This window comes from Tachyglossus aculeatus, chromosome X1 (assembly GCF_015852505.1).
Source record: "Tachyglossus aculeatus isolate mTacAcu1 chromosome X1, mTacAcu1.pri, whole genome shotgun sequence".
In the NCBI taxonomy this organism is placed as follows: Eukaryota; Metazoa; Chordata; class Mammalia; order Monotremata; family Tachyglossidae; genus Tachyglossus; species Tachyglossus aculeatus.
In genome coordinates, this window is record NC_052101.1 from 129,591,592 (window position 1) to 129,602,435 (window position 10,844).

A 10,844-nucleotide genomic window follows, 5' to 3' on the forward strand; every position below is an offset into this window, starting at 1 on the left:
GCGGGGGGGGGGGGGCAGTGCAGCAGGAGGTAGAGGAGAAGCAGGAGAGAAAGGAAGACTCTTCCACATTCCCCACTTTTTCCCCTTCTCCCCTCTCCCACTTCCTTCTCCCCTTCCCCACCCACCTCTTTTCACTTCCCCTGTCTCACCTTCTTCCCTCCCCCACCTGCCTTTTCACCTCCCCCTCCTCCCCTCCTCCCCTCCCCCGGCCTCACCCGCGTCTCGCCAATCCCCAGATCTGGCCAGGGAGAAATTCTCACAACCACGGAAAATCTGCTTCAGTCACTTTATTTCCACCTAAAGCAGTACAATCGTGGGCCCTGCAAGATGTTAGAGGCCGGTGGATTCTTGCGATGGATCATCTGGCCTTGGTCTTCTCTGTCCGGTTCTCACAGGCCAGGGGGTCCCGGTGGTTTCTGGAGGGTCCTGGCCTGGAGCTGGGGACTCAGTACCGTCTCGAACGAGGACGTTGCCTCCTGCCGCCTGTGGGAACGATAAGCGAGTTTTGAGGGGTGGTTAGAGAGGCTTCTCTCTCAGGCCCCTCCGGGCATCTCTGCTTCCCGCTCCCCAGGGGATCCGGACCCGTATCTGGAACCCAAGCTCACCTCTCACAGGTCTCCTTCTCCGCCTAGCCCTGCGCTGCCTGGGCCGTCTGCTTCTCGCACCTATTCTTCTCTCCGCCATCCCATTCCGGCCTCTTAGATTGCGGCGCCTGACTCTTCTGGTCCTAGCCATGGTGGAACGATCAGGTCAGATCGTCTCAGAAAATAGTTGGCGAATGATTCTCGGCCCGTCCTCCGGGCCTGTATTTATAGCCCTCAGACCCTGAGGCCACTGTGACGTCACTCTCGCTCCCTTCTGGGTCCTCGCTTTGTTGGGCTTGAATCCGGAACCATCCAGCCCCATTGACCCAACCCCTATTGTTGCGTAAGAGATGGGCCAGAGGATTTTGGTAGGGGATGCGGGGCCTGGGGGAGGGTGGGCTGTTTCAAGGTCAAAGTGGGCAGAGAGAAGAAGGCATGCTGGGAGTTAGGGGGTGAAGGGAACCGACGTGTCAGTTGGAAAACGTTGGCAGGGGGCTGTGATGCGTAACGGGTGGGAGGTTCTGCTGGCTGAAGTAGGTTGGGTGTCCACCAGAGGGGTCTGAGGAGTGGAGAGACATCCCAGGGGATGCTCCAGGAAGACATCCCATCCTGTGAGCCCCACGTGGCTCAGGGATCATGTCCGATCTGATTCCCTTGAGTCGTCCCTGGCGTTGAACACAGGGCAGGGCCACACTAGGCCCTTGATGATAGGAATTATGGTAGTGGTTATTACAAGGCTGGATCCAGGGAGCCCCTGGGAGGAGTGACAGGACAAGAGATTGAGCCTTGCGGGAAGATGGGATGGTCAGCTGGCAGTCAGGTAGATTTTGGACATCCAGTTTCAGGCACTTTGAGGTTCAGGAGCCGTCAAGTGGCCCAAGGGCAGCAGGATAAAGCGCCACTCTGACATCACACTAGCCACTCACTGGGGCCTCTCAATTATCAAGCCAAACTCCTCACTATTGGCTTCAAAGCTCTCCATCACCTTGCCCCCTCCTACTTCACCTCCCTTGTCTCCTTCTACATTCCAGCCCGCACACTCCGCTCCTCTGAAGCTAACCTTCTCACTGTGCCTCCATCGCACCTGTCCCAGCGTCGACCCCTGGCCCTCATCCTACCCCTGGCCTGAAATGCCCTCCCTCCTCAAATCCACCAATCACACTTCCCCCTTTCAAAGCCCTAGTGAAGGCTCATCTCCTCCAGGAGGCCTTCCCAGACTAAGCCCCCCTTTGCCTCAGCTCCTCCTCCCCTCCCCATCGCCCCAACTTGCCCCCTTTGCTCTAACTTCCCGCCCCTCCCTTCCCGGGATCAAGAAGTCCCCTCGATCCTCTTGCAGCTCACAGTTTAAGAGGTGGGGAGAGATGTATGTTATCCCCCTTTTACAGATGAGGAAGCCGAAGAAGTTGCGTTACCTGCCCGTGGTCATGCAGCCCCATTTTTTCCCCTTCTCCGCAATCCCACTTTCACCTCCCCCCACTTCTTCCCTCCCAAATCCGGCCTTTTCTCCTTCCCCTTCCCGGCCCCACCTCCTCTCATCCCCAGATCTGGGCAGGAGAAAGGACTCTCACAACCAAGGAGAAGTTAGTTTTGACACTTTAATTCCACCTAAATCAGTACAATCATGGGTCCCAAGAGACTCTTGTTTTCGGTCTTCTCATCCTATTTGGCTGCCTCTCAGGAGCTCGCGGGTCCTAGCTGGGGGCTCAGGGTCGCTTCGAGCGGGTACGTTGTCTCCTGCTGCCTGTGGGACCAATAAGCAGGTTTTGGGGTGAGGTTAGAAAGGCTTCTTTCTCAGGCCCCTCCGGGTATCTCTGCCTCCCTCTCCCCAGGAGACCCGGATCCGCGTCTGGAACCCAAGCTTACCTCTCTCAGTTCTCGTCCGCTGCCTAGCTCTGTGCCGTCTGGACCGGACGGTTCTTTTGGCTAACTTTCTCTCATCCATCTCAGGTTGGCTTCTTAGATAGCCCAGCAGTCTCTGCTTAGTCACCCAGCAGAGAAGTGGCGGGGTCAGAATTAGAACTCAGCGTTGCTCCCCGGGGTTTCGGGGGCAACTCTCGGGTTCTTACCCTCTCCGGGTCTTCGGACGTCTCCGGACGCAGGCCGCGCGTTCACACCAGGAAGAGTCAGCCAGAGGTCCAAAGCTTGGTTGCCGTTTATTTGCTATCAGCGATTACATAGTTAATAAAGAGAGAGAGAACGAGAGAGAGAGAGAAAGGGAGGGAGAGAGAGCACCTGTGTCCCCCCCTTGTCTTGTTCGTCTCTTATACCCCCCGTTGCCCGGGGGCAGGATTTTCTCAGGCCATGTAGCACACTCACTCGCCACCCTCCAGCCACTAGCCTAGCAACAGCTCTGTCCATCACGAAGCGTTTGCTCTGGCTGGCCCCCAGCCACCCGTTGCCAACCATTGCTGGCTGCGGATATGGCCTTGAGGTTGCCTCCGAGCTTTGCAGGTGCAAGCTTGTTTTTCTTGCCCTGGTCCCTTTATCTCCTGTTGTTGAGTCTGTTTGGCTTTGAGCCGTTGGGTACAGTTTGTGTGCACATACTCCCTGTCTTTCCCACGCTCCCCACGTGTCCCCCTCCCGTCATGGTGGGGACCGCTAAGGGCGTCCGCGCAATGGGAGCATCTCGACCTTAAGCTCGCGGACCACCCGGGCAACAATGGAGCAAAAGAGACGAAGGAGGCACGGGAGGCACATGAGCAAAAGCAAACCCCCCCCCAGTGGCGGCAAGGACCGAGACCAGCCAAGGGGCCAATACCCCGGGCATCACGCATTTAATCCAGTCCCAAAGTTCCTCCACTGCATCCTCCCTGCGGCCTAGGTCGTCCCAAGCCTTGGGGAAGCGCAGCGACTGGGCGTTGAGCTCGTCGATAAGGCGGCACAGTTCCTGTAACTCGCCGGTCACGTTGGCGGCCAGGAAAAGTCCCTCCAGGTGTTTCTTTACTCCGTCCCAGGAGGCAGGGAATGAAGAGTTGGTGGCATTGCAGCGGAGCGGAAGCACGCAGACGTGCCGATACCGGTAGTCACATTTCACCGCCTGCCGTAGGGACAGGAGGCGAACCTCGTCGCCGAGCATCTCAATCACGTGCTCAAGGCCGATCAGCTCCTGCTGCAGGGAAGCGTCCAGGTGACGCTGAACCCCCCACGCCAGTTGGGTGGAGTGCATGAAGGCCGAGAGCTGAGACGCGAGGAAACCAGTCCGATCGTACAGATTCAGGATTTGCCATTCCTGGAAGGCGGAAAACGCGAGGTTCGCGATACCCAGCATGGCCTCAAATAATTCCCTGCGGGTGCGCAAGCCACGCAAGCGGGTCGCTAGGGTGTGCCATCGATGGTCGGAGGCCTGGGAAAACCAAGGATCAGCGGACTTAATGGGTATAAGGGTGTTGCGGGGCCGCCGGACCAGCCAAACAGCGTAATCTGCCGCACCCTCCGTGGTCATGGGTCGCGCCCGAGACATAAGGACGCATTGAGAGGAACCCGTGGTGGACAAGGAAAAGTCGCCATAAGCTGACCGGGAGGCAGTAAGGTTCCAGCTGGGGTCAGTACTTGGGCAGGCTATAAGCGCGTAAGGGGCAGGGATAAGGGCGTTCCCTTGAAAGGCATAATTATGGTCAGCACAATTGCCCTGCAAGTGCAGGGAAACGTTCAGACCCTCACGGAAAATAATACGATACACCGAGAAAGGGTAATCCTGGCACGTCGCCCCATCAGGGCAGGCGCACGAGTGGACCCTAACAGTCGCGGTGGGAGAGTGCAGGGAAGTAAAGGCTTTCCAGAGACCGCGGTGGTGCGTCCCCCACGGTAGCGCATAAAGCCCTGGTGCGGCCGCCTCCGTATATGTGCGGTCCCCAATGTGGTCATCCCAGGAGAGTATGAGGGTACCGTTACCGTTATGGGGAATACAGCAGAATAGGCCCATGGAACAGTCAGTTAGAGGCATCCAAACCCCACCCCGACCCTCGGCGCACATTCTCCCGGGACCGGGGAGCGAGCTCGCATTTCGGATATAGCCGAAGTACCCCCCGCTTCCCTCGCTGGATTTTGTGCCGCCGGGGGTGCACTGAAGTGTGCCGTGGATCCCCAGCAGGGTAAGGTTTCGGTGTGTGGGGTGCCCCTGACCTTGGGGTATGTTGACTTCCAGCGTATAAGTGAAATTTAGCAACCGCAAGCAAGATCTGGTTACCTCGGGCTGGTTCGAGAAAGCCCCATTGCCGGTGTACCAGCATATGGGGGGACCAGTGCTGCGCAAGATAGTGCCCCGAATACGGATCTCACGCTGGTCAGTGTCTGGGGACTGACCCCGGTGCTGGCCCGTGAGCTTGGTCACGTTCTCTCGGAATGAGAGTTGGGGGGAGTCCTCCTTCCAGGAGACCATGCGTAACAAAGGCGCATTGGCGAGGAGGGCCCACCTCCAAACCCTGCTCTGCTCCTCAACATCCCTTAGGTGGCTATTTACCAGAGCAGTCCAGTTAATCCGCGTCCCGGCCTCCCTCCCCACCGCGCCCCCGGGAAGAAGGGGAAGGGGAAGGGGAAGGAGGGGGAGGAGGAGGGGAATCAGGGCGCTGGGACTTCCCCTGCGGCTGGGCATCGTCTTCCCCGACGAGGCGGAGGTGTCGCGAGGAGATCCAAACGGGGCCATCACCTGTGGAGATACAAGCATACCCTCGACCCCGAATTAGTACCGGATCAGGACCGCGCCAATCGCCCTCCACAGTACGCCACATTGCTCGCCCCGTAGTGCGTGCATGCGGGTGATGGCGCCGGGGTTCCACGGTCGTGGACCTGTGGCAGAGTTGCCGCATGGCGGGGGAGAGTCCCGTCTCCCGATCAACAGATAGGAAGTTATGGGTGTACGTTGCCTTGTCTAGGGCGCACTGCGTGACCCGCTTCCCCACCCCCTGCTTTTGCAGGAGAGTTTTCAGCGTCCTGTTTGCCCTTTCCACTATACCTTGACCATTGGGGTTGTAAGGTATCCCGGTAATATGGGAGATGCCAAAGGAGGAGAAAAAGAGGGACATGGCTTTGGAGACATAGCAGGGGCCGTTATCGGTCTTTATCTCCTGGGGTGTGCCTATAGTGGCAAAGCAATGGTACAAATGGTTCTGCACATGTTTTGCGGCTTCTCCGGCTTGGCGTGTTGCCAGCATGAATCCGGAGAAGGTGTCAATGGTCATATGAATCGTGGAGGTCCCCCAGTGGGTGACATCCATTTGCCACAGCTCGTTCGACGTGAGCCCCCGGGAGTTCACACCCGTCGACCCTGCCGGCCGTGGGGTGAACGGAAGACAGCGAGTACAGCGCCGGACAATAGACCGGGCTTCCTCTCTAGTGACCCCATACAGCCGGCAGAGCAAGGTGGCCGGGAGATGGAACTCCCTATGCACCGCAGCCGCGGCATCCAGCCCCATTAGCGACGGCCCTGTGGGGTGTAGGCTGGCATCCACAGTTCGGTTGCCGTCAAAGATCGGCCCTTGTCCGTCTGTGTGGGAACGGACGTGCATGAGGTATACCTTACATTCCCTAGCCGCTACGGCAGCCTGAAGCCGAGAGATCACATTCCCAATCTCTGAGTGCCGGTCGAAAAGTATGGAGGTTTCGATTCGCCGGGCAAGGTTAACGGCATACAGGCTATCCGAGATAATGTTGATCGCCTGGGGGTAGTTAGTCATTGCCCATATGATAGCGAAAAGTTCATTTCGCTGAGTCGAGCCATATGGTGTGTTGAGCACCGACAAGGCACCGGTGGTCTGATTGAAAACTGCCGCCCGGTGTTCCTTGGTGGCGTCTGTAAAGACATTGTCTCCTCCGACCGGAGTATCAGAGATCACCCGAGGGATCAGAATGTCCGATCCCCCGTATAAGTGGCTAAGAGTCAACGGGGAGCGTTCCGTAAAGGTGGCCTGCTGTAGGAGCATGGCCCACAGGAAGCTGTCCCTGGCTATCACCTCAAGGTCTCCCATGGCTATCCCGACATGGACTATAGGGTAAGTGGCTGAGAGCGCCACTACCCTCTGTATGGCGTTCTGGCAAAAGCGACCGAGAAGCTCAGTCTCCTTTGGGAGAACACGGGAGGGGTTTCGAGGATAACACCATTCGAGAATCACGGCTCCTTGGTGTACAGCCACGAAAAGGCTACCCTCCCGAAATATCATGACCTCCATGGGGAGGTGGGGTTCAGCTCGACAAGTATGGCTACCCACCAACCGCTGTGTGATTTCTCGGAGTGCGCTTTTCGCGGACTCCGTCCATTCGCGGTGCGATTTAAGATTGGGGTCTCCTTTTAGGAGATCGTACAGGGGTTGCATGAGGGCGGAGGGGATGGGCGTTCTCACGCGCATCCATTGAATCTTCCCTAACAAACCCTGCATATCGTTTAATGTGACATATTTTCGGGGGTCAATTTGGGGTGGTCTTTGAGTCACCCGGGTCTCGGTGACGTCAAACCCAAGGTACGTGTACGGGGCTGATTCTTGTACCTTCTCAGGTGCTACGAATAAACCCTGGGCTGCGAGGGCTGCCACCACTCGCCGGGTGAGCATCTGTACCTGCCCTTGGTCGGGCATACCCAGAAGGATGTCGTCCATGTAATGGACGATCGTCGCCCCCGGGTATTCCTTGCGGAAAGGGGCGAGTATCCGCCCCACGAACCACTGGCATATGGTGGGACTACAAGACATGCCCTGTGGCAGCACCTTCCACTGGTACTGGAGTGCTGGTTCCGCGAAATTCGGGCTCGGGACAGTAAAAGCGAACTTCACCCTGTCGTCAGGGTGTAACGGGATGCTGTAAAAGCAGTCCTTAATGTCTATGACCCGGATCTGGTGATTGTTTGGAATCATGTTAGGGGAGGGCAATCCGGGTTGTAGGGGTCCCATTGGCACAATGAGCGCATTGATTTTTCTTAAATCCATGAGGAAGCTCCACTTCCCCGCGGCTTTCTTTTTTATAACGAATACGGGGGCGTTCCAGGGGCTGAACGATTCCTCTAGGTGCCCCTGTGCAAATTGGTGCGCAACTAGGTCCCTCAGCGCCTGCAGCTTGTCCTTGGTCAAGGGCCACTGGTCCACCCATACCGGTGGGTGTGGAAGCCATACCAGTGGGGGTGTTGACAAGCCCCGGAACCCAGTGGCCCCACCTAAAAAGGATCAGCTTCATCTATAAGGTGGGCTCCCAGCCCCTGCAGAACATCTCTACCCCACAGATTCATACGGAGCCCTTGAACGCACAGCGGGACGAACGCACCTTGCCATCCCCGGCATGACCAAATCAACGAACGGTCCGCCTCTCTTGCGGCTTGCAGTCCCCCCACGCCTTGCACCCCCATCGAGTGGTTTGCTAGTGGCCACTCCGCTGCCCAGCAGCAATCCTGAATAACGGAGCGATCGGCCCCGGTGTCCAGGAGCCCTTTAAGGGGCTTTCCCTCAACTAAGAGGGTCCGCCACAGTTTATCAAGGGTTATTTCCTGTATTATTCCAATAGCTGGGGGCGGGGGATCAGGGGGCGGGGGGTCAAGGGGCGTAGCGCGAGCAATGACCATTCCCGATCCTAGGTATATACCATACGGATGATGGTTGGTGAGGGGAATCTTCCCGGGCCCTTCCCCCCATTCGGACGAATGAACGACCCCCGCCGCTCTTGTCTGAAGCCCCACCACTAGGGCCCTCCAGGGGAGGGGCTGTATTGGGATGTTTACAGTGTCCCCTGGTCAGATTTCCACTGGGGCCAGGCATCGGACTTCAGCCCAAGTGGCTACCGGGACCGAAGCCTCTGGTACTCCTCTTTCCTGCCCCGCTTCCTCCTTGTCAGTCTGGCAGGTCGCGTCAAACTTACGAACGAGTCTCTCTGGCCCTTGAAAGGCCGCACGGAGGATACCGTGTATAAGAAAGTCCACGTCCTTTAGCTCCCCCGGGTGGGAGTCTTCATAGGCCGTCATCTGTTCCCCAATAACGTCCCATCACTCCTCCGTGATCCCGGAATCAAGTATCCATGGGGAGGTCATAGTTACCTTCCCTATAAATCCCCTTATTGTTTTCAGCTCAATCTTTACCCCTTTACTTTTCAATATCTTGTAACAGTGCCGGGTGTACAATTCCTTATCTTCTGGCTTATATATGGGCAGCGATCGTACCGTCCCCATCTTCCCGCCTGACCTTTAGCTACCTGGCCTACGGGGCACTCTCCCTGGTCTTCCCCTATGGGGGTACCCGAGCCCCACTTTGGGCGCCAGTCGTTGCTCCCCGGGGTTTCGGGGGCAACTCTCGGGTTCTTACCCTCTCCGGGTCTTCGGACGTCTCCGGACGCAGGCCGCGCGTTCACACCAGGAAGAGTCAGCCAGAGGTCCAAAGCTTGGTTGCCGTTTATTTGCTATCAGCGATTACATAGTTAATAAAGAGAGAGAGAACGAGAGAGAGAGAGAAAGGGAGGGAGAGAGAGCACCTGTGTCCCCCCCTTGTCTTGTTCGTCTCTTATACCCCCCGTTGCCCGGGGGCAGGATTTTCTCAGGCCATGTAGCACACTCACTCGCCACCCTCCAGCCACTAGCCTAGCAACAGCTCTGTCCATCACGAAGCGTTTGCTCTGGCTGGCCCCCAGCCACCCGTTGCCAACCATCGCTGGCTGCAGATATGGCCTTGAGGTTGCCTCCGAGCTTTGCAGGTGCAAGCTTGTTTTTCTTGCCCTGGTCCCTTTATCTCCTGTTGTTGAGTCTGTTTGGCTTTGAGCCGTTGGGTACAGTTTGTGTGCACATACTCCCTGTCTTCCCCACGCTCCCCACGACTCAGGACCTTCTCACCCCCAGGTCCGTGCTCTATCCATAAGCCATGCCGCTTCTCGCGATGCCATGCTGCTTCTCAGTCTAGAAGTCTAGGGCTACTGCGGGAGATGAACGATGCTGCTGCTTTGGAATATTTGCTTGATGTGGAGATGGATGGGTAACTACTGGAGGTTTTTGAGAAGTGGGGAGGCTGGACTGAACTTTCGAGAGAAATCTTGCCCGTTGGCCACTGCTGGAGGCCAAATACCAGCAAAACCCAGTAGAGTCATCACACTGTGTCACTTCTGCTCAGTATTTTATGTTTTGAAGCGTACCACCCTGTCAAAGGAGCAGGAGAGAAAGGAAGACTCTTAGAAATTCCCCACATTTCCCTGTTCTCTTCTATCCCACCTCCTCCCCTCCCCCACCCGGGCCTTTTCACCTGACCCGGGCCTTTTCACCTGCCCCTCCCCATGTCCTGCCCACTCTGCCCCCACCCACATCTCCCTTATCCCCAGATCTGGGCAGGGGGAAACTCTCACAACCAAGGAAAATCTGCTTCAGTCACTTTAATTCCACACAAAGCAGTACAATCATGGGCCCTGAAAAATGTTAAAGGCCTGTGGATTCTTGCAAGGATGTGGGCGTGGGCTCAACAGCGAAACAGACCAGATCGATATCCGGTGAGCAGGTTGGTGTTGGAGGAGCCAACTGTGCAGGTTGAGTTACAGCGGGAGATGAAAGAGGTCCGGTTGGAAGGGGAGAGCCGATCGGATGCCTTAACGTCACTGGTGAGGACTTTGATGCAGACATGGATGGATGGGTGGATTGCAGATTTTAAGGAGTGAGGAGTTGGCGGTTGAATGTTTTAGGTTTTTTTTTTAAGAAAAACATTACCTGTTGTCCATTGCTGGAGACTAGATCATGTTACCTCCTTCCCTTCCCCACAGCACCTGTATATATGTATATATGTTTGTACATATTTATTACTCTATTTATTTATTTATTTATCTTACTTGTACATATCTATTCTATTTATTTTATTTTGTTAGTATGTTTGGTTTTGTTCTCTGTCTCCCCCTTCTAGACTGTGAGCCCACTGTTGGGTAGGGATGGTCTCTATATGTTGCCAACTTGTACTTCCCAAGCGCATAGTACAGTGCTCTGCACACAGTAAGCGCTCAATAAATACGATTGATTGATTGATTGATTGATAGATAGATACCAGGAAAAACACAGTATAGTTGTAATTCTGTATCACATCTGCTCAGTATTTTACATTTTAAAGTGTACCACCTAGCTCTGTTCAATCAGCAGTGTTGTGTGTGCAGGGTGGGGGGGGGGGCAGTGCAGCAGGAGGTAGAGGAGAAGCAGGAGAGAAAGGAAGACTCTTCCACATTCCCCACTTTTTCCCCTTCTCCCCTCTCCCACTTCCTTCTCCCCTTCCCCACCCACCTCTTTTCACTTCCCCTGTCTCACCTTCTTCCCTCCCCCACCTGCCTTTT

The 10,844-nt window shown here is 56.2% G+C and overlaps 1 long non-coding RNA gene across 1 annotated transcript; it reads right to left on the bottom strand.

The window, feature by feature from the left end:
• Positions 1-272: 272 nt before the first annotated feature.
• On the bottom strand, positions 273-802 carry LOC119919959. The gene is made up of 2 exons (XR_005447753.1): positions 606-802; positions 273-483 (listed from the first exon to the last, which is right to left on the bottom strand). It is a non-coding gene; the product is annotated as an uncharacterized LOC119919959 (long non-coding RNA).
• Between the last annotated feature and the right edge of the window lie 10,042 nt (positions 803-10,844).